At 39.2% G+C, this 22882-nt stretch overlaps 1 pseudogene; it reads left to right on the plus strand.

Annotated features, from left to right (window-relative positions):
• Positions 1-361: 361 nt before the first annotated feature.
• LOC121506525 lies at positions 362-22219 on the plus strand (annotated as a pseudogene).
• The last annotated feature ends 663 nt before the right edge of the window (positions 22220-22882 follow it).

A 22882-nucleotide genomic window follows, 5' to 3' on the forward strand; every position in this document is an offset into this window, starting at 1 on the left:
AATGCTTTTGTCCATTTTTGCTCATTATTGATTTTACAGGATAAAAAAATGATGAAACAGGGATTAAGGAGTTAACGCACCCTTGCCAAGAGACTCACTTATCAACTTAGACTGTATTTTACAGGTGTGTAACATGAACATTTCCTGATTATCTCCTAAAAAGACTGAAATATGTCATTTAGTGTTGAGAGAACTGTTAAACTCTCACTAAATCATAATGAATGCCAGGATTACCAATGATATACTTTTAACCAGTAGTAGATAAAGTAGACTATTTTGTCTTCTCATCTTGATTACATATCTTGTTTCTCTTTTTTCAGACAAATAACTAGATGTTTTTTCTTTTTTGTTTTATCTTGACATGTTTTCTTCGCCTGAGCGCTGTGGCATGTCCTTATCAGCTGTTCTTCCCAGGCGCAGTCAACCCGATGCACCTGACAGGTCTACCAGGCTGACCACGCCCCCTGCCTTGCTGGTCTCTGGAGGAGAGAGTCCCAGGTGTGGGATTGTCCTTGCAATGTCCCTCTCCACATCATGGACCTGTGACAACACAAGGATCATTGGATCGGAGAACAACAAACACAAACGCTGGATCAAACAGGCAATCGAAATCAGGAGGCTGGGCAAAGACACCATCAACTGGGACAAGGGGGCATTTATGCTCTTCCACACATTTAGCACACCCTTCATTTATTTGTCTGAAAAAAAGAGGAACGAGATATAGATACTGTAGCGTTTCCTTTCTTAAATCATCCACGAGACGTACTGTTTGTAATGTTTTGTTTCCTTTACACAGGTTACTACGGGCCGTAGCCAACGCCAACACAATGAATCTGTAGCCTGTACCTCAAACTCTCATCAACAGAGTGTTATGAATTGTTAGATTTTTAAGAAACTAGATTATTTTTTCCCCACAAAATCCCAGTGAAAATTCCCCCTGCTCGTTTAGGCAAACTTGGTGCACCTGAGGTGGCTGCTCCCAGCTGAGAGCTGTTGGTAATCAGCAGGGCTGGGAGGCTATATAGGGAGCAGGCTGCTGCTCAGTTCAGTTGGGTTGTGAGTAGGTGAGGGTCAACACCATCAGTTGGCTCTCTCTTTGAGTTTGAGTATAAGGAAAAAGAGATAATTTTGTTTCAGGGCTTTTGGTTTGTGTGTGAGGGGGAAAATCAAAAATATTTTATTTCACTTACCCCTTATTGGAAAATGACTCCCACCTATCCTTATTTTGGGTCGAATTTTTAGTTCCTCTATCATTTTGATAGACTTAGTGGGTGGCAGTGAGGAGCAATAATCCCCTGCCACCTTTTCGAAACCCAAGACCCATTTTGTTTTGTTCATGCAGTTTTTGTTAGTTTCCCCATTAGCGACCTTTCTTATTAAACTTGTGTTTTCTTGGGGGGGGAAACGTAACAAGAGACACACAAAAAACAGAGATGCACACAAACACCGAACACACACACCTCCTCTGCATGCGCTCTCAACCAATCAGAAGCCTAGATCTCATAACAGACACAAACACTGCCAAACATGATGCATTCACTGACATTATGGAAAACTCAGTAACAGCCATAACAGAATCTGTTTCATCCAAAGAACAACTTAACAACAATAACTGAGTCCGTTACAATACTTTTAATCAGGCCCTGAGAACCAGAAGGTGCAAGAGGCCTTTTAAACCCAAAGTTCAGCAAAGTTTTGGGGCTTTAACGTACTGAAAAATGAACAAAACTGGCAAAAATTCAGACGTCATGGAAATGTAAGTTTAGTGCTTTCTTGCAACATGACTCCACAGCACCCCTTAAAACAGCCCTTCAAGTGGGTTTGAAAACCAGTCCACATTTGTGTGGTGTCCAGACAGAGTGAAAAGTCTCCTGTCTTTGTGAAAAATCTACAGGAGGTGAGTTAGTGACAGATTTAATCAGATTGACTCCAGATATTTTTTGCTCTCTGAAGACATGTTCAAGACCAAATGCTGTTAAATATATGAGTTTCTCCAAAAGGTTTGGTCATAATCTGGGGTCAAAACTGGATGAGATTTTTGGCACATTACCAGATTAAAATCCCTGTAAAGCCTCATTAGTTCTCTACATCTGAAACACATATTAATATGTGCAGAGCTTTCTGTCAGTACTCTGCATTCTCTTCATCCATATCCTCTAGAAGCTTACCAACAGTGACCAAACGTTGCAGTACCACTGGCAATCATTGGGCGGTGTAGAACAAATAATTCCAATAATGATGCATTTTTCACTCAAAAATACAATTGAATTTCAGTTACTCAAATTTCATCTTTATTTTCATCTTTAAACATGCAAGTTTCTTAACATAATTCATGATTGGATAATACCAATAAATACAATACAAATTACAGACAAAAAAGACAAACTGCCCCCTTACAAAAAGAAAAATACACCTTTTTGACTAAGAAGATTAAATTAGCATTTTAAATTTCATCTTCAATTTACAAAATATATGACATTATGGAAGACATTTAATTTCTAATTTCAAGAAAATTATTTGTAACTACTTCATTATTTAAATGGAACAGCTCCTTTGAAATTTAAAAGTAAGATTGAAAATGGATTAAAACAACCTGCTTCAAACAACCTGCAGGTAGAAGGTAAGAAGTTATGAAATAAAGCTACAGATTTAATGATCATGTCACTGTGGTCCCTCCCTCATCATCATCTCTCCATCATCTGATCTAAACCAGGATGGTTGGATTTTATTGTTTTAAATGAACAGTGGTTACAGTTGAGTTCATCATCTTATAATTCTGATGCTGAACAGTAGATGCAGCTTGCACTCATAGTGAGTATCACCTATATACAGGTGTGTCTCAGAAAATTAGAATATCATGAAAAAGTTCATTATTTCTGGTGATTTAATTCAGTAAGTTAAACTTCCATAATTTCTAGATTTATCTCATACAGTCAAATGTTGCACGACTTTTTTAAAAAAAAAACTGTTAATTACAGCTTTGGGACTGCACAGCGGCGAGCACATAATCTCTATGTAAACATATCTCTTTCAACATACCATCTGTATTCAAACATATTGTCTCTATATGAATATGCCTATAATTAAACATTTTGTTATTTTTCAGAATCATGATGGAGCAGAGCTCAGACTGTCCTGAACCCAGCTGTGTGTCCATGAAGAGTGACCAGTCTAAAGATGGCGTATTAAACTTCAAACAACCTGCAGGTAGAAGGTAAGAAGTTATAAAATAAGGCTGTTCACCGCTTTTCACATTATTATGTAAATGACATTTTTCTCTTGTTTTCCTAATTATTGCAAATGACTGAATATTTTTCAAGTCATCAGCCGTAAGAGCATAATTCAGATGTTTTTAAACAAACTTCATAATGATAACATTTTTTTTTTTTTTTTAAATGAAAACCTCAAAATGCACTGTTCCACATTATTAAGCACAACAGAGTTTTAAAAGATTTTATAGGTTGTAAAGAACTGAAAACAGCCTTTTTTTGAATTTGCAGCTTTGGGAGGTCACATTTACTGAAATCAAAAGCTATTTCAATCAAAAACATCTTAACCCTCGGATCCTACTATGTCCATTTTGAGGACGTTCATCGTTTTTATCATCATTATTTTGAGTTGATCGTTACATTTTTATAGATTGAGGCATCAAATTTGGCCAAAGTTATTATTTTTCTTCACATTAAAACAAACAAAATAAATAATAATGTGTTGCCTATAGAACTCTACTGACGCCAAATGGCTCCATCCATCCTTGTTTGTCCAAAATCTGGACAATAGACTTCCATTAAAAACATGTTTTTTGACTGTGTGTCTATGGCACCAAAACAACATAGAGCGATCTTTTCTATACAGTCAGTCGATCACCAGGGCTCTAAATTTCACCATTCCACAGTGATCCAGCAGATAGTGCCAGTGCACCATTTTAATGAAGGATTTTTTCAATGGACTCAGAGTGTTTGAAGCGCTATTTCACCCGCTAAACATCATCAGAATTAAATGAAACGATTCATGCCACTAGATGTGGATGTCTGAGAGTGGGCTACATGTGTAAGGAAAAGTTTGTGTGCTCCTGTGTGTGTGCTCGGGTGTGAATCTGTGTCTTTGTTTACAACCGGACATGCGGTAAGTGGAGTGTTTACAGTCGGAAATGTTACTTCTGAATTCTGCAGTCTGGGACTAAGAAAGGGGGACATTTGGACAATTTCAACTGTGCCCTCACTTCATAGCAAGTGGATAGACATGCATGAGGATGCACGGGTCCTTTCGATAAATAGGAAAATATATCATATCTTAAATATGCAGTAAATTTATGTATGTGCGTAATGAGCCTAATTCCGGTCACATTTTGGTTAGAGGTGGAAATGCGCATGTTCGTAATTCATAGCCTACATATATCCTCTGATTTTTTATGCCTGTACATAAAATAAACCTAACATGAACAAATGCATTCGCTCTGATTTGGTAGAGGAGGAGGCTCAAGAAAAGGATGGTAAAACTGGCGTGTTTTTCACTCTGATAGATTAATCTGTTCAGCATGGACGCTGTCTCACTGAATTCAAGTCATAGGCATGGTGTACAATAAGTGGCATAAAAAGGGTGTAACATTGAATTTTTTATTTTATTTTATTTATTTATTTATTTGTTTTTTAGTAGTCAGGGTTGAAGTTGTGGAAGAGATCTGAAGCAGTGAAAGAAAAAAGAGTGTTTTATTATCAGTTTTCTGTATGACCAGAATATGGACAAACAAGGACAGATGGAGCTAGAATATGGCATTTGGCAGTGCAAAAAAAATTTCAATGCATCAAAATCAATTTTACTACTCATCATTGACATGGCCCAGACTGTATTTATTTTTAAAAAGTTTTTTTGATCTGGATCATTTTATATGGGAAATATGGTGTTTTTGTGTTTTTACCATAAAAAATAACGGTGACATGGTGTACAATAACTGGCATAGAAAGGGTGTAACATTGAATTTTTTATTTTTTTTATTTAATTTTCTTTTAAGTGGTCAGGGTTGTAGTTGTTGAAGAGATTTGAAGCAGTGAAAGTAAAAAAAATGTTGAAAAATTATTATTTTCTTAACAGTTTTCTGTGTGTCCAGAATATGGACAAACAAGGACAGATGGAGCTAAAGTTACAAGGGAGCGAGGATTAACAGACCAAGTTCCATGTTAGCATAGGAGCCCTTCTTTGATATCACCTTCACAATTATTGCATTCATTGAACTTGTGAGTTTATGGAGAGTTTCTGCTTGAATTTCTTTGCAGGATGTCAGAAAATCCTCCCAGAGCTGCTGTTTTGATGTGAACTGCCTCCCACCCTCACAGATCTTGAGGATGCTCCAAAGGTTCTCAACAGGGTTGAGGTCAGGGGAGGATGGGGGCCACACCATGAGTTTCTCTCCTTTTATGCCCATAGCAGCCAATGACACAGAGGTATTCTTTACAGGATGAGATGGTGCATTGTCATGCATGAAGAAAATTTTGCTACAGAATGCACGGTTCTTTTTTTCTTGTACCATGGAAGAAAGTGGTCAGTCAGAAACTCTATATACTTTGCCGAGGTCATTTTCACACCTTCAGGGACCCTAAAGGGGCCTACCAGCTCTCTCCTCATGAATCCAGCCCAGAACATGACTCCGCCCCCTCCTTGCTGACGTCACAGCCTTGTTGGGACATGGTGGCCTCCACCAACCATCCACTACTCCTCCATCTGGACCATCCAGGGTTGCACAGCACTCATCAGTCAACAAGACTGTTTGAAAATGAGTCTCCATGTATTTCTGGGCCCACTGCAACCATTTCTGCTTGTGAGCATTGGTTAAAGGTGGCTGAATAGTAGATGACTGCACGACTGCAAGCATTTGGAGGATCCCACACCTTGAGGTTGGTGGAAATCCAGAGACACCAGCAGCTTCAAATACCTGTTTGCTGCTTTGTAATGGCATTTTAACAGCTGCTCTCTTAATCCAATGAAATTGTCCGTCAGAAACCTATTCCATATTCTGACTGCCATTTGCATTAATATTTAGGAAAATAAGAGAAAAATGTAATTTGCATAATAATGTGGAAAGCGGTGTAGATGTAATGATCACGTCACTGTGGTCCCTCACTCATCATCATCTCTCCATCATCTGATCTAAACCAGGATGGTTGGATTTTATCGGTTTAAATGAACAGTGGGAGCTTGCGCTCATAGTGAGTATCACCTATATACAGGTGTGTCTCAGAAAATTAGAATACCATGAAAAAGTTCATTATTTCTGGTGATTTAATTCAGTAAGTTAAACTTCCATCATTTCTAGATTTGTCTCATACAGTCAAATGTTGCACGACTTTAAAAAAAAAAAAAAATTGTTAATTACAGCTGCACAGCGGCGAACATATAATCTCTATGTAAACATATCTCTATATAAACATATCATCTCTATATAAATATGCCTATAATTAAACATTTTGTTATTTTTTAGAATCAAGATCAAATTCTCCTGAACCCAGCTGTGTGTCCATGCAGAGTGACCAGTCTAAAGATAGCATATTAAACTTCAAACAACCTGCAGTTAAACGGTAAGAAATGACAAAAACAGCTATAAATATGATGACCACATCACTGTTGTCCTTCATTTATCATCATCTCTCCATCGTCATATAAATAATCCTGGATGGTTGGATTTTTTTCTTTTTTTTTTTTTTTTAATTTAAATTTTTATTAAGAACAGAGTCATAACATTCCACATCACAACTTGGCCACAAGACTTCCTGACAAGGTTTTTTTTTTTTTTTTTTTTTTTTTTTTTAGAAAAACAAAACAAGCTGAACCACAAAGGGATGTATACAACACAGTAGTAATCACAATTAATAAATAATCAGATCTAAGTCCTCAACCTTTGGCACATTTTCACAAATAGCATAATAATAGTAATGACAATAAATGAAATATATTTGAAAAAATAAGAAAAACAAACAAAAACCAGAAAATTACAATAAAACACAATTAGATTGAATTGGATCAAATTTTTAAAACAAGAAATTTTTCGACATCAGACGACTATGTACACTTGAGTAGCTTATCAAAAAAAACAGAGGAGAGAGTGACATAAATTCCATCGTTTATGATGAGTTAAAGTAGGATTCAATGTGTAAACATACCTAGTCCAAGGCATCCAACAACTTAAAAACTTCTCGTTTGAGTTTAAGGCTAAAGTCAGTTTCTCCATTACAAAAATATCATGGATCACATCAAGCCAATTCTCAACTGTAGGTACTACTGTTGACATCCATTTTCTTGTGAGAGCTTTTTTACTAGCTAACATTAGAATATTAAACAGATATTTATTTGAAAAACCCTCAATAGTCTCAGGTCTTAGGCCCAATCCCATTTCTCCCCTTAACCCTCAATCTTACCCTCAAGCTCAACCCTCAGTCTTAACTCGCCCCTCGAAACCAAGTGTAAGGGCCATCTCATGACTTAGAAATGGGACATCCCTTAATAGCAGTTACGATTACAGACTTTAGAGGGCAGTAATTTGCCAAAACGGTGTAGTCTGTCGATTTAAAGGAAGAAGAAGAAGGAGAACATGTTAATATTCAACCGAATAACATATATAAACACCACAACCATGGACATGTTCAGCTGAAAGTCAGCGTATAACACGGCCGTTAGCTAACACCAGTTGTAACTAGGGTGGCCATTTCCACAACACCAAAAAGGAGGACACTCTGCAGCCCTTAGTGAAGCAAGAATAATCAAAACAAATAGGACTCCAGTGTATTCCCTGCTACTATACAGTTTTGTCCATGATACTGATGGTATCATGATACAGTGATTCTGAGATACTCTACTCATTCAAGGACAATTTGACCCAGGACCGCCCCTGGCCAAAGGCCCTAAGCAGACTCTGATATGAGGCCCCCCACTATCGCCCAAACATACTCGCTGAACAATACTCAAAAGTATCTTAAGATAACTAAAGGATATATTACTACAATAATGAGAAATAGAAAGTCTTTGCAATTTAGCCTGAGTTAGTAGCATATAAAAGACACAGTTCTTAGTAAAATGATCATTGATTTTAATGATCAGATTCCTTGTTGCAATAATAAGGATATTTATAATTTCCATCTGTCTAAAAAAGTGGTCACTATGGGTTAATTATTTTCATCATAACATTAATCTCACTTTATTAGCTCTCTATTGGGGTCTTCTCCTCAAAATAAAAAATAATATAAACCAGATGATCTTGCCCCTCTTACCCCCCTTCACACACACCCCGGCACATCCCTCCTTCCCTCACACACAGCAGCTCATCGGCTTTTCTTCTTTCCCTTCCTCTCTATGTTTCTGCTTCAGTGTTATCATCTTTTGTTAAATCACCTTTAAATATACATTGTTTTTTATTATTTTTACCTGCGATCTGGTTTTTAAAACAGCTGATCTGTGCGAGGTAGTTTGACAACGTTGATTAATTCCTGATCAGAACAAGTGCGGGAACTTCGCAGAGTTTTATCATAAATTCACAAACTAAACAATGACAGAAGTTGACATTTGACAAGAGAGGTCACAGAATAACGGGTGAATTTACTGGACAGAGGTGATGAAAGTTTCTGTGCAGCAAGTATAAAGACAGAGAGAGAGAGAGGAAGAGCGAGCAGACACCGCTTTATTGATCACGGATGGCACCGATCTCCAAAAATAAATAACTAATGTGTGATGGCCAGGTAAAGTTTATGTTTGGTCAGCGCTGTATATACATTACCAGGATCATATTTAACATACAAACACTCGACTTTTGTGCAGAGAAAGAGAGCAATGAACAATATGCTGCGTTACGTCCTCCAAAGGAGGACAAATAAGCGTCCGGCTTGAGGCTGAGCCGGACGCCGGACAAGGCATTGAAATTCCGGACACCCTTGTAGGCTTGTACGATCGTAAAAATAAAAGTAAATGTTCTGCTACAAAATAATCCATAAAATATCATTAAACTAAGATATTGGAGAGGTTTTTGTCATTTTTAGATCTCCATAAACACAGAAATTTACATTTATAGCTTAATTTCTTACCCGCATTCGCCGCCATCTTTCTTTGATAACCCTCAATACCAAGGGAGGTCCAGGAACAGCTCAAAATTGAGGGAAATAACGCCCTCAAATTCACCCCTTAGGCTCAACTCTCAGGAGTATTGGGACAGTCCTTGCACTTCATGGATCACGCATTTTGAGACTGAGGGTTAAGATTGAGGGTTAAGGGGAGAAATGCGATTGGGCCATAGGCCCAGGTACAGAGGACCTCTCAGACTCTGTCATTAAATGTCTTTAAATCTGATATTTTTCTACAGAGGTCGGCTGGAAACATCAGACTTCTTCAGTGATCAGTCCAAGCAGCATAAAACAGACCTGGATTCCATATTTATGGTGTGTACATCATCATCATTTACAGTGGAGCACATCTAGCTAGATCAGTGGTTCTCAAACTTTTGGGGGCTAGGGACCCCTTACAGGGTGGAAAATTTTACAAGGACCCCCACATAACCCTCATGCAGATTAAACATACACTGAAGATCAAAATTAGAGAACAATCCACAATTTCCTACATTCCAAGTTCTCTGAATTGCCCTGTTTTAAAATGATCCAGACACGAGTAAAAGAGCAGAATTTTAAGCATATTGCATGTGTTACATATAATGTGAAGCACAGTATAAAAAACTTAAATAAAATATTTAAAAAGAACACTGATCAAAATTCGAGAACACTTTCAGATACCTCCCAGTAATCGGGGATAGCCTGGCACCTGGTGCTAATTTCCTTACTTATCTGACAAACCCTATTTAACTTGCAGTCTAACTTCCAGTTTTCACTGACTTCACAAGATAGTGAGCCATTCTAAAGTGACCGAAACCCTCCAGCAGCAGGTTGTCCAGATGAAGGCCAAAGAGATGACCCTGTCAACCATAGCAAGAGAAGTTGGCTGTTCTAAATCTGTGATTTCAAGAATATTACATCTTTAGAAAGTCACAAACTCATTCAAGTCCACCAAGAAGGCCAGTCGTCCACAAAAGACAACTAAAAGAGAGGACAGAATAATATGGAGAACCTCAATGGACAATTGGTTTAACACTGCAGCTGGAATTGCTCGCCAGTTCATCACTGAACAGGGACTCTGTCTCATCATACAGTGTCTTGACGTTTAAGAACATTTGGACTGAAAGCAACTCAGCAGTGACCAAACCTCTCATTAGCAGAAAGAATCAAACAGCTAGACTAACCTTTGCTGAGGGACATGTTGTATGGACAGAAGAAAACTGGTCCAAAGTTTACTTCAGTGATGAAAGCAAGTTTAATTTATTTGGATCCAATGGAAAACATTCTGTAAATCGTCAAACTGGAGAAAGACTGAACCCAAAGTGAATAAAGAAGTCAGTGAAAAGTTGAGGAGGAAGTGTCATGGTTTGGGGAATGTTTTCTGCAGCAGGAGTTGGGCCTCTTGTACAGCTACATGGCTGAGTGAATGCAAATGTTTATCAGAACCTTCTTTGACAACATATGATTCCTTCCCTGCGTTCATCACCTAATCAGACAGTAATTTTCATGCAGGACAATGCCCAATGTCAACCAGCAAAATGTGTAAAGCAGTCCTTTGAAACTGAAAACACTGAAATATTGAAATGGCCAGCCCAGAGTCCTAATCTAAATGCAAGAGAAAACCTCTGGAAAATCCTTGGCGACAAAGTTATGGCCAATAAACCCACTACAGTCACTGAACTGTGGAAGAGACTGGAAGAAGAGTGGACCAAAATCACACCAAAAAAGTGTGAGAGACTGGTGACGTCCTGTGGCTGTAGATGTGCTCAAGTCATTCAAAGCAAAGGCCTGTACACTTCCTGCTCATTTTTGACTGCTGTAACCTTCAGAAAATTTTGCTATAGTCTTTCTTTGTGCTAGAGACATTGCTGTTCTTTAATTTTGATCACTGTGTTTTCCACAAAATAATTATTTTTTTGTTGAAGTTCCTTCCTCTGTATTAAAACAATGTTCCAGTAGCATGGTATTGCCTTCAAAAAATCCTTCAAATGTTCAGCAGTGAAGATTACATTATTTCGGAATAAACCAAGTGTTCATTAATTGTTCTCTAATTTTGATCTCCAGTGTATGTTGACTGACATTTCTACTCCTAGATGCTGTATTTTAAACTCTTAAACCACAAGCTCTTGTCTTTGACTGTGGCTTCTTACTTTCTGCGATCCTTTGAGCAGCCAAATAAGAAGCCCCGTGTGCTTTTTCTGAGGAGGTATTCCTCACCCTTTTGTTGGAATTTTTTTTTGTTTTGTCCCTTAAACTCTGCATGCTTTGTTATCAGATGATGTTTTAGCTTGGCGGGCTTCATGGCTTCACATGAAGACACACAACACATTCTGGTCTTCCATCGCTGTTCTCAATCAAACCAAACTCGAGATAGCTGTCATCATATTTTCTCAGTTTAGCTGGTTTGGGGCTAGCATCGCTTCATGAAGTGGACGGACTTAAATATTTATCTATTGTTGCTAGCTGGACCTGCACACCAAATGCATCCTGAGCAAAGTGACTGATGCTGAGGGGGATAGATCCACGTGATATGTCACAATCATATCAGAGTTTTAATTGGCCCAGTGCTGACTGATATGGGAGTCATTGGTTTAGTGTGGTTGTGTTGTGGCTCCTTGGTCCCTATATGTATTTATTTGCTTTTAAATGAAATGGCGTTACTTTATAATTTATTTTAAATCCTTTGCGGACCCCAGTGCTGTTGCTCACGGACCCCAGTTTGAGAACCACTGATCTAAATATCATTGTAAACTGTTTTCCAGACTGTCTGATTAAACACAGTCTGTCCTCTAAACATTCAGATTCTCTTTGTGTTCCAGCTGCTGGAGGAGAACATTATCACCTTTGTGAAGAAGGAACTGAAGAGATTTCAGAGGGCTCTGTCGCAGGATACCCCAGAACGTCACAGTGAGGATGAGGAGATGTTGGTTGGTGAATATGAAGAGCAGAGGAGCAGCACAGAGGCTTTTCTGAAGATCACAGAGAACTTTCTGAAGGGAATGAAGCAGAACAAGCTGGCTGACTGTCTGAGGAACAGTAAGTTTTTCAAAGTAAAAAAGGAAACTCAGATTTAAGATGATAGAAAGATGAACTCTGTTTAATATTCTGCACATACCCACTGAACATCTGATGAATTTTTTTTGGATGAAACTAATGGTGGAAGAAGAACTGTACAACCTCTCTCTCTCATCATTTGTTGCTTGTTCTTTCAGGAACTCCTGCTTCATGCCAACATAAACTCAAGTCTAACCTGAAGGAGAGGTTCCAGTGTGTGTTTGAGGGGATCACTAAAGCAGGAAACCCAACCCTTCTGAATCAGATCTACACAGAGCTCTACATCACTGAGGGAGGGACTGGAGAGGTCAACGATGAACATGAGGTCAGACAGATCGAAACAACATCCAGGAAACCACATAGAGAAGAAACAACCATCAGACAGGAAGACATCTTTAAAGCTCCACCTGGAAGAGATGAACCAATCAGAACAGTGATGACGAAGGGCGTGGCTGGCATTGGGAAAACAGTCTTAACCCAGAAGTTCACTCTGGACTGGGCTGAAGGCAAAGCCAACCAGGACATCCAGTTCACAGTTGCATTCACTTTCAGAGAGCTGAATGTGCTGAAAGAGAAAAAGTTCAGCTTGGTGGAGCTGATTCATTACTTCTTCCCTGAAACCAAAGAAGCAGGACTCTGCAGGTTTGAAGGGTTCAAGGTCGTGTTCATCTTTGATGGTCTGGACGAGTGTCGACTTCCTCTGGACTTCAACAACACTGAAATCCTAACTGATGTCACAGAGTCCACCTCAGTGGATGTGCTGCTGATAAACCTCATCAGAGGGAAACTGCTTCCATCTGCTCACCTCTGGATAACCACACGACCTGCAGCAGCCAATCAGATCCCACCTGGGTGTGCTGACATGGTTACAGAGGTCAGAGGGTTCAACGGCCCTCAGAAGGAGGAGTACTTCAGGAAGAGATTCCAAGAGGAGAAAAAGGCCAGCACAATCATCTCCCACATCAAAACATCCCGAAGCCTCCACATCATGTGCCACATCCCGGTCTTCTGCTGGATCACTGCTACAGTTCTGGAGGATCTGCTGAAGACCAGAGAGAGAGGAGAGCTGCCCAAGACCATGACTGAGATGTTCATCTACTTCCTGGTGGTTCAGTCCAAACTGAAGAGCATCAAGTATGATGGAGGAGCTGAGACTGATCCACTCTGGAGCCAAGAGAACAGGAAGATGATGGGAAAACTGGCTTTTGAGCAGCTGCAGAAAGGGAACCTGATCTTCTATGAACCAGACCTGACAGAGTGTGGCATCGATATCAGAGCAGCCTCGATGTACTCAGGAGTGTTCACACAGGTCTTTAGAGAGGAGAGAGGACTGTATCAGGACAAGGTGTTCTGCTTCGTCCATCTGAGTGTTCAGGAGTTTCTGGCTGCTCTTCATGTTCACCTGACCTTCATCAACTCTGGAGTCAATCTGATAGAAGAAGAACAAACACCATCCAGATCTACAATGACACAGCTCTATCAGACTGCTGTGGACCAGGTCGTACTGAGCCCAAATGGACACCTGGACTTGTTCCTCCGCTTCCTCATGGGACTGTCACTGACCACTAATCAGAAGCTCCTACGAGGTCTGTTGAAACAAAGACGAGGTGAATCAGGACAAAGCTCAATGGGGATCTGTCTGCAGAGAAGAGCATCAAGCTGTTCCACTGTCTGAATGAACTGAATGATTGTTCTCTAGTGGAGAAGATCCAACTGTACCTGAGATCAGGACATCTCTCCACACAGGAACTGACTCCTGCTCAGTGGTCAGCTCTGGCCTTCATCTTACTGTCATCAGAAGAAGATCTGGACGTGTTTGACCTGAAGAAATACTCTGCTTCAGAGGAGGCTCTCCTGAGGCTGCTGCCAGTGGTCAAAGTCTCCAACAAAGCTCTGTAGGTGAACTCAACACTGCACTGGTAACAGTAATATTAATAATAGTACATTATATTTATAATGCGCTTTTTAATAGAAACTCAGATACTATACAAAGCAGAAAAAGAGTAAAACTCTTGAAGAACAACATTGAAAGCAGGTAAAGCCAACACAAACAAACAAATGACAAAACAACATCAGGGAGCCAGTGGAGATTTTTCGGGACAGGGGTGATGTCATGGGAGCAGGTTTGGGTCAGGAGGTGTGCTGCAGAATTCTGAATGTACTGGCATAGTCTGTACTTAGGAAAACTAAATTTATTTCTCCCTCTGTTTCTGTTTCAGACTGAGTGGCTGTAATCTCTCAGAGAGAAGCTGTGGAGCTCTGTCCTCAGTCCTCCAGTCTCAGAGAGCTGGACCTGAGTAACAACGACCTGCAGGATTCAGGAGTTGAGCAACTTTGTGGAGGACTTGTGGTCCCAAATTCTACACTGGAAACTCTCAGGTAAAGATGTCACAACTTTTATGAATTTTGCCAACTTGAATGCCATGTCTTTTGTGAGTTTTTTCGTGACTAACCTAAAGTCTTGTACAGGCTGAGTGGCTGTAACCTCTCAGAGAGAAGCTGTGGAGCTCTGTCCTCAGTCCTCAGCTCCCAGTCCTCCAGTCTTAGAAAACTGGACCTGAGTAACAAAAACCTGCAGGATTCAGGAGTGACGCTGCTGTCCTCTGGACTGAAGAGTCCATACTGCAGACTGGACTCTCTCAGGTTAGTGCAACAACAATGACAAATGATTGTTACTGCAGGTTTGAAACTGGAGACTTCTCACAGGAACAAAAAGTAGCTTTGGACATTTTACCTGCACCAAACTCTCTAGTGACTGTTGGCCAGCATGTTGTGGAGAGACTTTTTTCACTCATCTGCCCTGGTAAGGCACCAGGACCAGACAGCATCTCTGGCTGTTTATTGACATCCTGCAGTGAAGAACTTGCAGAGGCCTGGTGCCCCATCTACCAGACATCTCACCTTATGAATTGCTGCCCTCTGGTAAGAGGTTCAGGGCTCCCCGCTGTAGACTGAACAGGTTTAAAAATTTGTTTATTTGTGTGTCTATAAAGCTCTAAAATAGCAGCAGATAAGGCAGGAATGGTAATGGAATGGACTGGGATTTTTCTTGGATGTTGTACTGCTCCTATCATATCTTATGGTATTAATAGTCAGGGACGAAAGTATTGGCACCCCTGGAATTTTTCCTGAAAATACACCATTTCTCCCAGAAATTGTTGCAATTACAAATGTTTTGGTATACACATGCTTATTTCCTTTATGTGCATTGAAACAACACAAAAAAAGCAGAAGAAAAAAGCCAAAATTGACATAATTTTACACAAAACTCAAAAAATTGTTGGCACCCACAACTTATTATTTGGTTGCACACCTTGGGAAAAAATTACTGAAACCAAATGCTTCCTATAACCATCAACAAGCTTCTTACACCTCTCAATTGGAATTTTGGACCACTCTTCTTTTGCAAACTGCTCCAGGTCTCTCAGTTTTGAAGGGTGCCCTACCTGCAGCCCAGAGCCAACCTCCAACTGGCCCAGCCTGTAGTCATGCCAGAGATGCAGAGGGCAACCTGTTTCACAAATTTTCATAAATTTCCACAGTATTTCAGACCATAAATGCAACACTCACCATTGCCTAGCCACAGTCTACCTACAATGCGCTGCGTTGTTTTAAAGTGTGGCTAGCGATGCTGACAGAACTAGCCCTAAAATACTGAGTATGAAACATGTCCTTTTCAACTGTGGCCACACCTGTGCAAATTTAGTTTTTATGCACTTTAAGATTTGCCTGGGTAAGATGTGACAAAATTATTATTTACAGAACTTCATTTTGTTTTTTATTCTATTAATTTTATTTTTATTCAAGTGAAAACAAAATGTTTCTACTACCTCAGGTTCAAATACAGCTCTGTTGTTGTGTTTTTATGCACTTTTTCGTGTGCTTTTGTCATGTTGCCAAATTTAAAAGGGAGACTATGAATAAAGAGTGCATATTTTTCATTAAATTGATATGTATTGGTTCAGAATTTGACATTACAAGCTGCTTTCTGGGCGCCGAACATGTCTGGCCCGGCTACATTTCTTGATTTTAAAATTTGGCCCAATTACATTTGTAATGTATTGTAGCCCTGCCATTGGTGTTCAATGGGATGTAGATCCGGGCTCATTGCTGGCCACTTCAGAACTCTCCTGCGCTTTGTCTCCAACCATTTCTTGGTGCTTTTTGAAGTATGTTTGGGGTCATTGTCCTGCTGGAGCACCCATGACCTCTGACACAGACCCAGCTTTCTGACACTAGGCCCTACATTACGGCCCAAAATCTTTTGATAGTCTCCAAATTTCATGATTCCTTGCACACAGTCAAGGCACCCAGTGCCAGAGGCAGCAAAACAAGCCCAAAACATCTTTGAATCTCCACCATGTTTGACTGTAGGTACTGTGTTCTTTCTTTGTAGGCCTCATTCCATTTTCTGTGAACAGTAGAATGATGTGCTTTTCCAAAAAGCTCTACCTTAGTCTCATCTGTCCACAAAATGTTCTCCCAGAAGGGCTGAGGCTCTCTCAGGTATATTCTTGCAAACTCCAGCCTGGCTTTTTTATGTCTCTTTGTCAGCAGTGGGGTTCTCCTCGGTCTCCTGCCATAGGGCTTCATCACATTCAGATGACCACGTATGGTCCAAGCTGACACTTTTGCACCCTGAGTCTGCAGGACAGCCTGAATTTGTGTGGAAGTTGACTGAGGATGTTTCTCCACCAGTCCAACTATCCTGCGTTGCATTCTTCTGTCAATTTTTCTCTTCTGTCCACGTCCAGGGAGATTCTTGATTATATTACGGACAGTGGACTAATGGTGTATTTTCTGGAAAAATCCCAGAGGGGTGCCAATACTTTGATCAATGACTGTATATTTGGGGGGGGGGGTATTTATGGATACTCAGTTGGGGTGTTGAGGACTCTAGGTGCCATGAGCAGGCCAGACGTAAAACTGAACCTTTTTTATTGTCTCTATTGCTCTCTCTGTTTGTAGTCTGTCTGGCTGTTTGGTCTCAGAGGAAGGCTGTTCTTCTCTGGCATCAGCTCTGAGCTCGTCCTGTCTGAAAGAGCTGGACCTGAGCTTCAACCACCCAGGAGAACGAGGAGAGAAACTACTGTCTACTCTAAAGAAGGATCCACGTTGCAGCCTGGAGACACTGAGGTACAGACAGAAAGACACACCGACGAACTGGTACTAGGTACTAAAGTTGGCTCTCAACACTTCAGCTCTGCAGGAGCTTTATGCCTTTATTTTGATAGGATAGTGGAAACAGTAGGGAATATCTGTATTGATAAACGTATAGCCAATGAGAACATGTCGATATACTGCCATGTTGATTTTTGAGTACAGGCCTAGTATATGTGTAAGAGGGGTAGGAATTTAGAGGAAATTAGCTGTTAGAAGGTCAATGGCAGTAATTTGACTAAAACTCAAATGACCCCTCTTCTTCTTTGGTGATTTACTGACGGTTATTAAACAGCTCTAAGATCCCACCATCTGGTGATAGTCCTGCACGAAGGTTGTGCTGGACTTCTTTGTTGTCTGTCATTTTGGCAGAAAGGGTTGTAAAAATTTCCTCATACCATTTTTATAATCCGTCGGTATAATTTTCTCTTTCATATCTCTAATACAATATCATTCGATATGGCGCTATTAGTAGTCGGGGCCGGCTATACCCAGGGGCAAGAGGGGGCAACGCCCCCTCAAACAAATGCCTTGCCCCCTCAAATCAAATCCGCCGAAAAGGGCACAAGCTTCCTCATCCCTCTCTCCCCTCCGCTCCGTGCTGTGTGCCGGGCGGCTGTATGGGATCTACTCATGGCCATAACTACCATTGAGGACACCGAGGTATGTCCTCTGTGTTTTTTTCAAGTGAAAAAAAAGGTGATATAACTGACTGAAAATATACTTTGTGTCGGACATCACTTGTGCCTCTACATCACCGTGCGGTAGATCATCCTCTTATTACTATACGATCTTTGGCCATCACAGTGGTTTGTGGGTGGGCTGCCTCAAAAATCCGCCAGATTTGTACTGATTTCTAATGTACAGACCACTACAACAGAGTCCAGCCAAGGTAACACAGTAGAAGTTCACTTTACATTTAACGTTATTCCCACCCCAGATAAACATCATCTGATCTGACCAATATGTGCTGTCAACGTAACGTTAACGTTAAATTATATTGACGTCACGTAACTGATGTTGGTTTCACTTGAATGAAATAAATGTTAGCGTTGTTGGTATAATACCGCTGTGGACAGTGTTTATGTTATTCCGCGCTGACTGTGTCGTCGGGTGATTATTATGTTTACAGAGATGAAGCAATTTACCCTTGCTCCCCTTTGGGAAAAAAACGGGACAGGAAGAGGATGAGAGGGGGAGAAAAAGAAAGAAAAGTGATGAGTGAGAAGTCAAGTGCTGCCCACAGTTCCCACCCAGGACAGGATTATCCTTGTACCATATACACACTGATGTTAAACAAGCAATACTGTCCTCTGATCCAGTTCAAACAATGTAATGACCACAGAGGTTTTCTTTGGCAATCATAATGGAACTTATATAGCACTGACCATCAACTGGCGGCCCGGGGGCCATATCAGGCCCTCCAAAGCTTCCTGTCCAGCCCCTAGAAGATCATTAAATACAGAAAAGGAGGAAAAGAAGATATTGTGGTTTTAAGAGTGTCCCTTGGCTTTTAATGTCTGCAGCTGTTAAATAAATCCCACAAACAATACTGAAATAAATTTAGAATGACTCAACATTTGATCTGTTGGCAGATGTGTTGCAAAAATGACCAGATAAAATGGTGAAAGGGGGTTAGAGAGTAGCAAAATAGGTGATAAGTGGTGAAATGGGCAAAAAGGGACAAAAATTGACTGAAAAAAGTGGTGAAAAGAGGTTCAAATGTGGCAAAAAGTGGTAAAAGAGAAAAAAGGGGCAAAGATTATCAAAAATTGGTTGCAAATGACAAAAATAGTGCAAAAAGTAATGAAAAGTATTTAAAAGTGGCAAAAAATAGAAGAAAAGTGGGAAAATGGGGATAAAACATGCAGGAAAAGTGGTTTAAATGGGTTAAAGAATGGCAGAAAAAAAGTGTTATAGAGGCAAGCAGTTGCTTCCAAAATTGGTTTTAAAGTTGCAAAAATAGTTGAAAAAAAAGTAACAAAAAGGGGTTCAAAGTGGCAAAAATTGATCAAATTGGCACAAAGGGGATAAAACATGTAAGAAAATTTGTTAAAGAGGCACAAAGGGGTTAAAAGTGTCAAAAATGAGTTAATACTAGTACTAAATCACAGTTGTAGAGGGCCCATTCTCATGGATTTTTTTCCCCTGGATTTTCAGGGGCCCGTTCTGTTGTCAGGCTCCTTGTGGCCTGCTGCATTATACCTAGATAATAGTGATAGATCTCACTGCTAATTCCTAAAAATGTCCTGCATTTTGAAAGAAAATACAAATACTACGACAACAATATTTCAATCAAACCCAAAATATTGATTCAGTTTTCGTTTATTTGAAAGTCCGGCCCCCAGAGTTTCTGTCAGGACTAAATCTGGCCCTTGTGCAAACTTTCTTGATGACCCCTGTTACATAGCCTAAATTTAACAACATAACAACTATAAGAGTAATAGTATCATTGTATAACCTAAATTTTGCTTTTACTCTTGTGCTGTATGTATTTGAGTTCTCACTATTTAGTATTTGAATAAATTTAAACGGATTGGATCCTGCCAGGTACAAAAATAAAAAGCTAAACGATGAGGAGCAGTACAGCCTTCTTAACAAGTGGATTAATCAAAACCACAGTTACCCCCAAGACACACACACACACACACACACAACATATAAACAGAAATATCTGATGGTGTACAGACCGGCAATAACCCATTACATTCATGTAATTTCAGTGAGTCGTCGTGGATGCTGACTGGCTGCCCCCATCCCCTGCCTCTGCCTTTTACAGTGCTTAACAAATTTATTAGACCACCTGTCATAAAAATGAGAAAACATAAATGTTTTAGAAATCTTTCAAAAACTTGTTTAAAACTAAAAACTAAAAGTAAAAACGTTTTACCATTTTGAACAAGAATGAGGAATTTCAAAATGAATTTACCCAAATTCGAGCCAGCTCACTGGGCTTCTCTGAGACGTCAGAAATGAAGCAAGCATAACATTCAACCACTAAAAACATCATTTTTCTTTTCAGGAATGCAACTAAATAACTATAATTTGACATATTATTTAAGAAACATTACTGTGTTTTGCTATTTTTTCAGGTTATTTGTAAGTCAGTAAAGTTGAAAATTCATGGATAGCAATAATAATGATAATTTAGCATTAAAAATATCATTTGGGTTAAAGAGCTTCTACATATTGGTGTTTTAACCATTGCAAAAACATAAAAAATGATGTTTGTAATTACCAATGCTATTAATTTAGGGCAGCTGTGGCATAAACCTTACTTTGGGTGTGGTCTAATAAATTTGTTAAGCACTGTATGTCAATAAATTTATTAGTTCTGCACAATGCATCCATTTTTCAGAGCTTTTAAAAAAGGTAGTGCTGCTCCTGCCTGTCCCAGTAGCAGTGATGCTGCTGGCACCTCACAGACAATAACAACAAAAAATATCCTGGAGCATGATGTGTACACATGCTGCCCCCTTCACATTTCTGCCTGCCCCCTCATGTATGCATGCCTAGAACCGGCCCTGTGTGCAAAATGGAAAAGGTCTATGCATAGGTCTCTGTGTCTGCGCTGAAATGCAGGCTCATCCTCGTCATCCTTCAAAACAAATACGTCAATGACGGAGAATTTTCGGTTAACGCAACCTCTGCTGTGACGTCACACTACCAGTGTGGACCAAAACGTGGCAGCCTCCTGTTGGGTTTATAAACTCATATTACTCAAAATGCAGATATCTAATGAGTTTTTTAGATCAATAAACATATGAGAAACAAATATCTATCCAACAAGGTGAACTTGTCTGATCATGCAGGGCTCCCTTAAGTATGACTCTGAAAACTTCTATGTGAGTTCAGTCCTTCTGATACTCATTACCACAACCATCAGCCTCATTTCTGAAATGTGTGTCTCATCACTGATTATGGGATTAATTCATTAATATGAAATATCAATTTGACTTTTCATCCATGGTCATAATATAAATAAGTTTTTTAACTTCAGTTTAATATTGTGACTTTTAAAAATACCAGGTTTTAATGAAACAGCAGGACAAAACAGGTTGCAGATCACAGAGGCTGTTGTGGTAATGAGAAAAATCAGTCAATCAAAAAAATATATTTATGTGAAAAAAAACATGTTTTATGATTTTTGTACTTCCGAATGGGCCTGTTGAGTATTCATTTTCAAAGCTGATTTTTTAAATAATTTTCCTATATTTTGGTGTTTTGGGATTGTTGCTGTGATCAGAATATTCATGGACTAGTTTGGTGAAATGTGGAGGAACATGTGATAAACTAGCAATATTTGTTTTAAAACTTTTGCCCTGATCTTTATGCTGCTTAGTTATGTCTTTGTAAAATTTTCATGTTTGTAATCTCCGAAAGCAATATTTCATGAGAATAACCCTTTAAGACATTTTGTGGTCTTAAGTCCAACTTAGAAAATTTGAAGAGAATTTAAGGATCCACAAGAACCCTGAATAGTAACAGGCTGACATAATCAGTGTCTCATGAAAATCTCAGATTAAAAAAAAAATGGTGTCCATCTCTTCCATTTGTGAAGGACACATTAAGCCAGAAACAACAAATAATGCAAATGCCTTTGAAACAACAGTGCACGTATCCCCATTTAAATTCTCTAACAGGTTTCCAATCTCTGAAGAGAACAGACAAACCCCAAAGAGATGTAAACTGTGGAGTCCACTTATTACCTTATCAATCCAGACTGGGCTGCATCAAAGATTCATTACCTCCTTATCAGTAAATCATCCTCTCCATCTCTCACAGTTGGTTCTTCAGGACCTGAACCTCTGGACCTGAACCCTGTGTTCTGCTTAGTTATCAACAACCTGGAGAGGACACAAATTCTCTCAATGACAGCATGTTAAATAAAATTCAGTGGTTAATAATAAACACATACTCACCTTTGGCTGTCAGGTATTTATTTTATTACACCTCAATGTGATTCATATCTGTCCTCTTGATTCTTTGTATTGAAAACTTCAATGACAATAAATCAGAACTCCAACAAAAGGAGACAATAATGGACAAAAAAATCAAGTGGAGGTGGTTTTTGAGTCAATATGAGCAATATAACATAGAGATGGAAGACATACTCTTTTCTAAAATGGACAGTGAAAGAACAACAGACTGCATCAATCAGACAATTAATGAGTGTTGTCATCCAAACCGGCCACAACCACCCCTCATTGGAGGAAAAATAACTTCATTCAAGTGAAAATACACAATATTTTAAGTTTTTAATTTTTAAAACTACTTTTATTCTAATTTTTAATAATTAAACTAGACAACCATTATCTTTTATAATCTAAAAATAATCTGTCAAAATAGACAATTAATGTCTGTTGTTATTTAAACCTGCCACCACCACCTCTTATTGCGGGAAAATAACTTTATTTGAGTGAAGGAATACAATTAGGCTGTTTTCTTATTTTTTAAAAAATATTTTCCTTGATTTTTTTAATTGTTAAACTAGACAATCATCTTTTATAATCTACACTCACCAGCACCACCCAAAATGGAGGACAAACAACTTTTTTCTATTGGAAAAATACAATCATAAACTT

The sequence above is a fragment of the Cheilinus undulatus genome, linkage group 24 (genome assembly GCF_018320785.1).
Source record: "Cheilinus undulatus linkage group 24, ASM1832078v1, whole genome shotgun sequence".
Classification (NCBI taxonomy): Eukaryota; Metazoa; Chordata; class Actinopteri; order Labriformes; family Labridae; genus Cheilinus; species Cheilinus undulatus.